Source organism: Pinus tabuliformis, chromosome 5_1, assembly GCF_031772625.1.
Source record: "Pinus tabuliformis cultivar Carrire ecotype Pingquan chromosome 5_1, CPIR1, whole genome shotgun sequence".
NCBI classification, from domain to species: Eukaryota; Viridiplantae; Streptophyta; class Pinopsida; order Pinales; family Pinaceae; genus Pinus; species Pinus tabuliformis.
The window spans coordinates 808,749,694-808,760,677 of NC_142305.1; positions in this window are offsets into that span (position 1 = coordinate 808,749,694).

The window sequence follows — 10,984 nt, forward strand, 5'->3', positions numbered from 1 at the left end:
TTTCTTCCTTAAAATTTTATAAATTCAAATAATTAAAAATATATGTTTCTTCCATAAAAAACTTATAAACAAATAATTAAGAATACAATTTTCTTCCTTAAAAAAAGTATAAATTCGAATTGATGATGATGATGGTGGTTAACGTCCGCTGAGACCAAACATTGGTCTATCGGACCTAAAGAAACAAATTATTTATTTTGATTTAAGATTTTTTTCCTATGCTCAAAAGGCTTGGAGAGAAGCCTCCCGAGCTCACTATAATTTTGACATTGTAAAAGGCTAGGAAGGTTAGTATTGTAACAAAGATTGTGAAACTGAGATCTAATGTGGTTGTACGCGGGGCACTCTAAGAGGAGATGGTTTTCATCCTCGATGTTCCTATTCTCACATATATGGCAGATCCTTTCCATCCATGGTGTTTTAGGGACTTCCCAACGACCTGTTTCACTATGGAGCTCATGAGAATTCATTCTAATCTTTGCTATATTAATTTTCTTCTTTGAGCTAGTTAAAATAGAGAGATACTTTTGATCTTCTTGGGTGGGGTTGATGACCTTCTTATAATAACTTAATTTTCTTTTAGTTGCTAAATCTTTCTCACACCACATTTTTCCTTTGAACTTAGAAGTAACAATATCTTTAATGTTAATTATCTTTTGCAATGCATCATTCTCATTGATCTCCCAATAGTTTAACCAGGCCCTTGTGTCTTTATGTCACCCCCGATTGAGCCTTAGGTGGTTTTGGCTGGAATTTAAAACTAGCTCAGGAAGTCTATGATCGTCTATGTTATTGAGTTTGTGCTTGTACCGCAAAAACCTAATCATAGCTAGGCTCTCAATAGGGGAAGACCTGCTTCTATAAGGAGAATAGGATAGGGTGTATTACTTTTACTTTTCAGGTTATAAGTTATAAAACGCTTCTAGATTTGCTCAATCTTTCTCCATGATTCTCTAGAGATGTTGCAACCCCAAACCTCATAGCCATATAAGATAACAGGAGTGACTAAAGTTTCAAAGAGGAACTTCTTTTTATCCCACATTATGAGGTTCGTTGTTTTACAATTATTTTCAAGACCAAAATAAGCTTTCCACCCCCCATTAATCCTTTTCTCAATGCTATGGTTTCAGTTGAGCTTGTGATGAATATCAATTCCTAGGTACTTGTAAGAATATGCTTCCTCCAAGTTATTATTGTCATACATAAAATTAGCGTAAGTGTCCTTCTTGGATTTGATAATCATAACTTCTGTTTTATCAGTGTTAACAGTCATACCCATGGTAGAGCAGAAATTCTTAAGAAGCCTGAGTTTCTTATCAATATCAGATGGGCACCTTGCCAAAAGAACAATATCGTCAGCATAGAGAAGAAGGATGACGACTATCCCAGCTAAGATCGTGTCATCACATCCCGCTTCCTCTAAATAGCCTTCAAGCTTATCAATGTAAATGCCAAATAGGGTAGGGGAGAGGGGGCAACCTTGTTTAACTCCGATGTTACACTTAATATCTTTTGACCACCCCTCATTGCTCTTTAGCTTGGCAATTACATTCTCATATAACCTTATAGTGGCAGCTCTCAACTCGAGAGGAACCTTTAGCTCTTCTAATCTATTCCAAAGGTTGTATCAAGGAACCGTATCGAAAGCCTTTCTAAAGTCCACAAAGCAACAAAATAAATTGGATTTATCATTACGACATTCCTTTGTTATGATCCTAAGCGTAACGAGGTGGTCTGTTGTTGAGTGACGCCTTCTAAAACCTGCTTGGCCTTTAGCCCACTTACCTTCACTTTCAAGCCATATGCTTAACTTCTTTTCCAAAATACTACCATAAAACTTGGCTAAGAGAGGGTTGATCATAATTGTCCGATAATTAGAGGAGTTATTTGTATCCCCACTTTTAAAAATAGGGATAATGAGGCTCTTAGTCAAAGGTTTAGGGAACCCTTGCTTCACTGCTTGATTGAAAAGCTTGTGAATGTGGGGGATGAGGACAGGGCCTCCAATTTTTAAGATTTCTGCCTGGTAACCTTCAATGTCCTTAGCTTTCCCATTAGCGAGGTGATTAACCCCAAAACTTAATGTCTTCTAAAGAGAAAACCTCTTTCGTTGTGAACAGGGTTTCCAAATTATCTATGACATTTGGAGATTCATAAAGCTTTTTAAGATAGGAATTCCAGTCATGAAGAACAATTTTATTATTATCTTTAGTCTTCCTAGTTAGAATCTGCCTCCAAAATTTCTTAGGAGCTAACTTAAAGAGCTGTAAGAGATTCTCTTGTCCTTGACGAATGTACTTCCTCTTTTACCTTTTAGTTAGGACTTTGTATATTTTTATCTTGTCCATTTTAAGAGATTCATCAACAGCTTCCTTAATTGCTCTCCTCGCAGTTTTACAATCTTTGTCATACCATGGATTGGTTTTGCTATTTCTTTTATTATTTGAAACTTCAATTGAGAACTTGTTAATAGAATATGAGAGGGTTGTAGTAAAATTATGATAGAGGTCTTCTATGTTGTTTATACTAGATAAAGGAAGCAAATTAGTTTTTAATTCATTTAGAAAGAGATCATTTTTATTTCTATCAAATATTAAGTTCCTTTGGCTGTAAGTATTATTTTCTGTGGGAACTCTATGAATGACAAAATTGAGAGTTATAAGTAAAGGCCTATGATCAAGTCAGTTTCATGGTCGTTTAAGATGTCAAAATTTATTATTTCATTGTATAATGGGAGATCGGAAATAACGTAGTCTACCACCCTGCTACCAAGTCCATGGATGCAAGTCATCTTGCTGGAATTGGGCCACTTCTTTAGACAGTTGCAAATTGAGATCCTGAACACTACAGAGCTTGACTAGCTCTGACCCAATATAAAAAAATATAAATATTCCTCTAATTTTTAACCATTAAAAAACTACACAAAAATATCATATACAAATAAATAAGATAAAGGTTTCATTCGCCAATTTAATCTATCATACTCTACATACCTTAAAATAACAAGAATTTTAATAAAAAATTCAGTTATTTTGAAATTTCTCCCATATAACTAAAAGACAAAAGAAACACGAACACTGATGGCGGTTTGCACATTCCATAATCTTCCAAAAGGATGAAGACTGCCTCTTGTTTTCTAATTTTTTGAAAGGAAGGCGGTGTTGTCCGCGTCATGCAACTCCAAAAGAAGCGAAATATTTTCTTTAAATTGATGTCACCCCTTACGCAGATAATGAGATTGTTCAGAGAAATCATTTTGCCAGAACTTTTCCTCTATAGGATTCTTTGAATTGATTTAATCAACGATTTTTCAGTAAAGAGATACAGAGATTTAACTATTCAGTTATGAAAATATATGGTCCTTCTTTTATGGATTCACATACAGATTCATCGTTGTACAACGAATTCACAGGTGAAATTATAATGTTAGGTTCAAAATTTGTTTTCTTAGTGTCGTCAAAATCACGGGAATCTCTTCAGTCAATTTCAGTGTCCACAGTCTGAAGGAAAAGTTAAATTTGACGACCGAGCCGTTATGAAGGGCGTATTTTATTCCATACAAAGTAGTATAATGAAGGATAAGTCTTCAGATGAATGGGATAATAATCATGTCTCGAGGATTTGAAGGGTAATAGGAGTGCGTGTTTTTTGTCTGTAACGTTGAGTAAATCCATTTGGACCCCATGGCCACAGCAGACAAATTCCTTTTATCAAAATTTCCAATGGGACCAACCAATTATCTTGAACAACGTTGAATTTATTCATCTCCTGGAACATGCATGCAATTAAAATTTTCCATTTAAAATCGTGGATTCATGCACTTCATTCTTCTTAAGCAACTGACGTACTCCATTCCATTTTTATTTTAAAATATAAAAACTATTGTAGCGATGTGATTGGTTCGAATAAAATGCCAGATATTATGGGTTTTGGGCTTGAAATACAACGTGATAATTCTGTCGACGAAAACTCGACGCGCCATAAAGAATTAAGAAAGAACAGAAAGACGACAGGAATAATGTTTTTAGTAAATTTTGTTCCGGGCAACTAGATTGGTATGTAAAATATGTGGGTTGATGTGCAAATTTTTCTATTAATCATTTTGTGGGTAATGAATTGGGTACTTGTAAGTTTACCAAAAAATGATCATAACAGTGTTCTGAACCAACTTTGTATTAGTTTCTAATTTCTCTAAATACTAAAATGATTTATATATATGAAAATCAATCTTCAAATAAAGGATATGGGTCAACGATGAGAGTTGGTAAAGAAATATTTGAGCAGTTCACATTTAATCCATAGATATTTCCATTTCGAGCGTTTTATTGTTTATAATATGCTAAATCATTTGTGTAATTGTTATTTTTCCGCGATCTTATATCCATCTGCATTGCATGATAAGTTTTCATCATAAATATGGAATTAGGACAGTAGCATGACATGAGAAAATAAAGGATAATTATTGTACATGAGAGATAAACTTAGTGGTCATAGTTAATCTGACGCTCCATTTGGGTTATTCTAATTGTCCTTTTCTAATATGTGAGGTAATATTTTTGAGGTATATTTTTTAAGTAAAGAAATATGTATTTTTATCCCATTTTAAATTTTGATTTCTTTTTTATTTGGATAAAATGTGTTTAACATGTTTGTACATGACTCTAGTTTAAGAAATAATTTGAAATTGTTCAATCATCCCAATTATCTATTAAAATGATTACAAAATCTTCGAGTTATTATTTTGGGTTTTTGGTGAAAGTCTTTTTTGAATTTTGAAATGGCATTGAAGGTGTGTAGAAAGTCTCATTCAACCACTTAATTTACCTAGTCTCTAGTCATGGTTAACAATAGGCTTTTCTTAATTACTTATAATTTTCCTATGTTATTTTTCTCTGGTTTTTTTTATTCAAAGCACATACATAATTTCTTCCTTTTTATCTTTGAATATTCTTCCTATTTTGTTAAGCCTAGATTTCTTAAGATTGAGGTGCCATCAAAGTTGAGCTTGATGATTCCTTGATGTAGGGATGAACACCCTTGTAGAGTGGGAACCTTTGTGAATTTGGCACTACCTTAAAAAGAGAAAGAATTCAAATTAACCTTCCAACTCCTTAACATTTTTTTCCTCCTAACAATTTATCTCTCCATAATTATTTGTCCACTTGGTTTCCTTTGGGATTATTTTATGGTAGTTTCAGTATTTTTCTACAAGTTATTTCTATTTTAGCTGCAATATTTGTTTCCTTTATGGATTTTATTTTAAAAAATATAGTTGTCTCTTTCCTTTCACATATTCCAAATTATGAAGCCTCAGAGGTATTTTAGGTCCAATTTTACAATGTTTGAAAAATATTACCCTGCTACCTGCTTCATCTTCTCACTAAAAGTAGTTTGCGAATGCCATCCCATAAAGTGTTGATAAAGTTACATTGATTAAAGATGTGCTCTTAGGGTTTTGATGTAGTATCAAAAATAGGTAAATATATAGCCTTTCAAAGATTTTTTGTATATATTTTTCAAATGAAGATCTTCGTTTTACAATTAGCGACATAAATTAGACTATTTTTTCCTAGAGAACAAGGTCTCATATTTTCCCCTAAATTCTCTTGGGGTAGCAGACTCTCTTAGATTCAATATAAGAAGGTACAATTTTTTCTACATTTATATATAGATAATTAATTGAATAAGAATAAAAAGGCTTTAGCTTTAAAGGATAAGGAAGAGAAAATACAAAATGGTAACTAAAAAATACTTGAATAAAATGGGCCCCATCTTGAGGAAGTGAAGGTAAAATATGTTTGTAATGTAATTGAATATCGAGCATAATAGTTGCAGCATGTCATTCTACTAGGAAATAAAATTGATAATAAGAGGAGAAATTGAAAAGAAACTATTAATGTTTGAACCGTATTGGCACCGTCATTATCTAGAAAGTTGGAAATAAGGATATGAAGATTGACATCAACATTATTTGGGAGAAGATGGTAGAATCAATAATATTCATAGAATGGATCATTAAGGTACCATTATGTGATAACATCTTATCAAAGTCCTAAAACTACCATAAAATTGAAGAAGTTAGGATAGTGCAAAAAAGAGAAATTATATGACAAGTTATAAACTACCAAGAACCAACTACAAAAAGATATGAATACGATAATCATCTATAACTATAGAGTATGAATAAGGAGATCTTATTATTTGGTTTGGTCACATGTGAAACACTTGGCTGCAAAACCTTAAGGACAAATATTTTTTAAGGTTGTCCTTTGTTATGACTCTAACCTATATAATTGGGGTAACATTTATAGTGGGGTCATATATGTTATTAATGAAAATTTGCATGCATAAATGAAAATATGAAATATAGCCGTTATTATATACATTGACACATTATTTGAATACATGGATGTACATAGCATATGTGAGAGTTATTTTCCTAATGTTTAGTGGATTACTGTGTATCTCATCATTAAAATTATTGCTTTGAGAGCTATGAACTTTTTTGTGTACATTGTGTGTATGAATCGTGTTATTTGAAATATTATCTTCATAGTCCACGGGACCTTGGCTATACCGTGATTAACACGTTGTTAAGTCACCAATTCAATTCCTTGCCTTGTTCGAGCATTATTATGAGCATGATGTAGCCTCACCAATACTAAACTTACAAAAAAAAGAAATATTATCTTCATAACAATAACAATATATTATGTTTTATAGTGTTTCATATTCCCTTTCTTAACTTAGATAAAAAATTTCACAAATTTGGGTTTGATGATTTTACAATCAATTAAAAATTTGGTATTAGCCAATGTAAATTCATTGACATCATCATGCACAATTTAATAAAAATAAATTGAGTGAAATTTTCATCTCATAAAAAAATAATTATAAAATTAAATTAAAAAAACAAATATAAACATTAATTACTCTATTACTCTATTAGACATATCTACTCTTTAAATAAAATTTTAAAACATCATTCCCAATATATTAAAACTTAACCAAATTCACACATCAAACTCTTCCATCTTCATTAAATATAACCTATCGGAAGATTTTTGAAAACTATAAAATCATAAACATTTTAAAGTAACATCAAAATTCGTTAAATAAAACCCATCATAAGTTTTTCAAAAACTATCCAATCCGATAACTTCTAAAACTTATAGTTTATTATGTTATAAGCTTGAATGACGTTCGCAAACGGTATACTATTTCGAAACTTAGCTCCATGGTTAATATCTTTTTCGAAACTCAGCTCCATGGTTAATATCTTAGTTTCAAATGATTTATTATGATATAATTTTAAAAAATTTCACAAACCATATAGTTCTATAGTTAATATCTTAGTTTCAATTCTAGTGGTTATATGGAGAATTTTCAAATTCAATTTATAAAAAATAACAATAGTATAACAATGACTTTAATTTTTTCTTATTCAGATTTTTTTACTTTTAATTTATTTGTGAATAATGGTTTCGTAATACTGAGGGATGCCAAAATTACTTCTGGCATTGTCACAAGTTACCTGAAGAGTATCAAAATACATAATTTTGTGAGTGTTATTTTCCATCATTAATTTTGCTATATTAATAATATTTCAAAAAATAATTCAATATCATTATCATTATCTTTATCTAACTACTATTCTTCACCACCACTTTAAATTTTAATCAATAATATTTCAATTAAATTATAAATTATTTAAAAGAAATAACATTTAATTAAATAATAATTTAATAAAAATGATGACATTTAATTAAACCATAATTTAATAAAATAAATAACATTTAATTAAACAAAAGCCATATGTAATTTTGATAAAAATGACTTTGTTGGTAGAAAAGATTTGATAGAAAATTTCCTTTATAAGACTAGGGATTCTTTGATTTAATTAAATATTTTTCATTCAAGCCATAAATGATTTTTTTATCCTGTAATTTAATTTAATTAAAAAAAAAGAAAAGAAATCCGATACATAGATTTGCCTAGATTCAGCTTACGAAATTATACGTCATTTTTTTTTATGGATTCATATACATGAGATTCATCGTTGGACAACCATTTCTCAGGTAAAATAAGAATTATGGTGTTAGGTTCAATATTTATTTTCAAAGTGTCGTCAAAATCAAGGGAATCTATTCAATCCATTTCAGTGTCCGAACACTGAGAGGATGGTTAAAGTCGCCCACCGAGCCGTTATGAGAGGTGCATTTTATTACATACAAAATATTATATTGAGGGATAAGGCTTCAGATGAATGGGGTAATAATCATGTCTCGACAATTTTCAGCGTTGAAAAGAAGTAATAATCATGAATGCGTGACTCCTTTTTTCCATTTTGTCGATAACGTTGAGTATAATCCATACAAATTCTTCTGGACCACACGGCCATTCTTTTGGATCAACCAATTATGCAAGAAAAAATTGTCGATGTAAAATCATGGGTTCATGCGGTGCATTTTTCCTAAGCCACTGACGTACTCAATTCCATTTCGTTTGAAAATATAGATAACTCTCGTACAAATGTGAAATGTTAGATATTATGGCTTTTTAGGTCTGAAATACACTCTCATAATTCTGTGGAGGAACACGCCAAAAAGAATCAAGAAACAACAGAAAAATGTCAAGAATAACGTTTTGGTATGTGGCTGTAATTCTTTTTCTTTCTTTCACTGTACTAATTTGGTATCACCTATTTTACAATATTTATTTGTTATTCAAAAGAATCAATATAGATAAAGGTGATAAATATGTCATAACCTAAACTTCCAATTCAGTTGAGGAAAACTGCAAACGGTCCCACCCCACAACCTACACTAACTACTCAAATGGTTATAATTATTTTATTAACTTTGAGGGTGTTATGGATTTATGTAAAAATTTATAATAATACAGTTAGAATGGACTTGTGTTACTAAAACGGAAAGGAAAAGAAAAAAATTCTCAAAAGAAATCACATTTTAGACGATTCTCTATCCCTGCCTAGGCACTTCCGGCTCATTTGCGTTGTCTACAGCTTCAATTTGATTTAGAAAGTATATATATATATATATATATATATATATATATATATATATATATATATTAAATTCATCGTATAAATGTTTGAATGATATTTTTATGATAGAAGTAAGAGTGTTTGAATAGTGTTTTCGATAATAATAATAGATTTAATACTATTAAAAACTTATGAAACAATTAAAATTTTAATTGCAAAAATTTCTAATAAATTAAAAATAATATAAAAGAAAATATAAAATTTCTTTTATTTTCTAAACAAAAATAATTAAGTAATTAGACCAAAAACCTCTCAAAATAATCATTTCAAAATATTAAATAAAATAAAATCAACTTATATTCATTCCAATTCATTTTCTATTAAATTTTAAAGGGATCAAAGACGGCGTTTTAAATCTTTGTGCCAAAGTTCTTAAGGTTTTGCTGAGGTTTGTTAAAAAGAGAGTACACAAGCTCTTCCTAACTACGTAGTCCGAGGTAGAGAGGTTTTTCCGTGTTCGTCGTCCCTTCTGTATAGCTTTAAAAGAATTGCTAAAACAGGTAGGTTTATATAGGTTAAGAATATATTTATAGGTCTAAGTGGATTTAATAATTAAGAATATATCTATATATATATATATTATAAATTTAAATATGTATTTTTTTAAACTATTATTTGTTATTTAAAATTGTAAAAATATTTTTTTATTAAATTGATTATACATATCATAATGTTATAATTAGCAATTGTATCAAATGTTGTGAAGGAAATGTCGTAAGGCAGAAGTATATGGAAGAAAATTATAGATGAAGAGAGGTGATATGTTATGTGATCTAGATGTTCTCTAGTTTATAACTATTTCTTTAAAATCAACCATGGTCACCATGGTTAGCCATTGTCCAACATCGCATTGTGACAAAAGTTGACTCAATATGAAAATCAATCATGGTCAACCATAATCCAACATCATATTGTGACAAAGATTATGTCAATATGAAAATCAATCATGGCCAACCATGTTTATATTAGGGTTTCTAATATTTATCTTAGGGTCTATATACCCTGGGTTTATAATATTTATCTCTTGGATTTAATATTATTTCATTGGGTTTATAACTAGTGGTTCATAATATTTATCTTAGACTTTACATACCTTGGGTTTATAATATTAATCCTTTGGGTTTAATATTATTCCCTTGGGTTTATATTATCAATCCCTTGGGTCTATTAATGTAAGGGTTCATATTCCTAGGATTTATAATTTAAAGGGTTTATTGATGCCTTGGGTTTACAACATTAATAATCACTTATGTTTATAATATTAATCCCAATGGTTTATAATAACATTAATCCATAGTTTATAATAATAATCACTTACTTTTATAATATTAATCGCAAAGGTTTATTAATCCATGGTTTATATTCACTTACATTTATAATATTAATCCCAAGGGTTTATAATACAGTCTCAATGGACCTAATGGTTAATAGCATGTGTCTCCTAAGAGGTCACAGGTTTAAAACTAGAGGGGGTAGAATATGTATGCCTTTGTAGCCTTAGGAGTCAAACCATTGTGCTGAGATGGGTCCCTTATCCCAAAAACAAAGGGGTCTCATACACCAATGTGGTGTATGGCTTAGTCGTGACTTTAAAATTGGACAATAATAATAATAATTAATCCCAAGTGTTTATAATAATATTAATTAATAAATATTTTTTAAGTAACAATTAATTAAACTATTTAATATTATTTATTTATTGAATGTTATTTAATTATTTAATATTTTTAAATTATTTAGTTTTTAATAATTTTTTTTTTTTTTTATTTAGTTATTTTTTTAGTAAATAATGAAATAATAATATATTAATTAAATAATAATTAATGGAAATAATATTAATAGTAATAATTATTTAGTAATAACAACCATTCTTTTAAAATTATTATAACAATCTTTAATTATTAATTATAACAATCT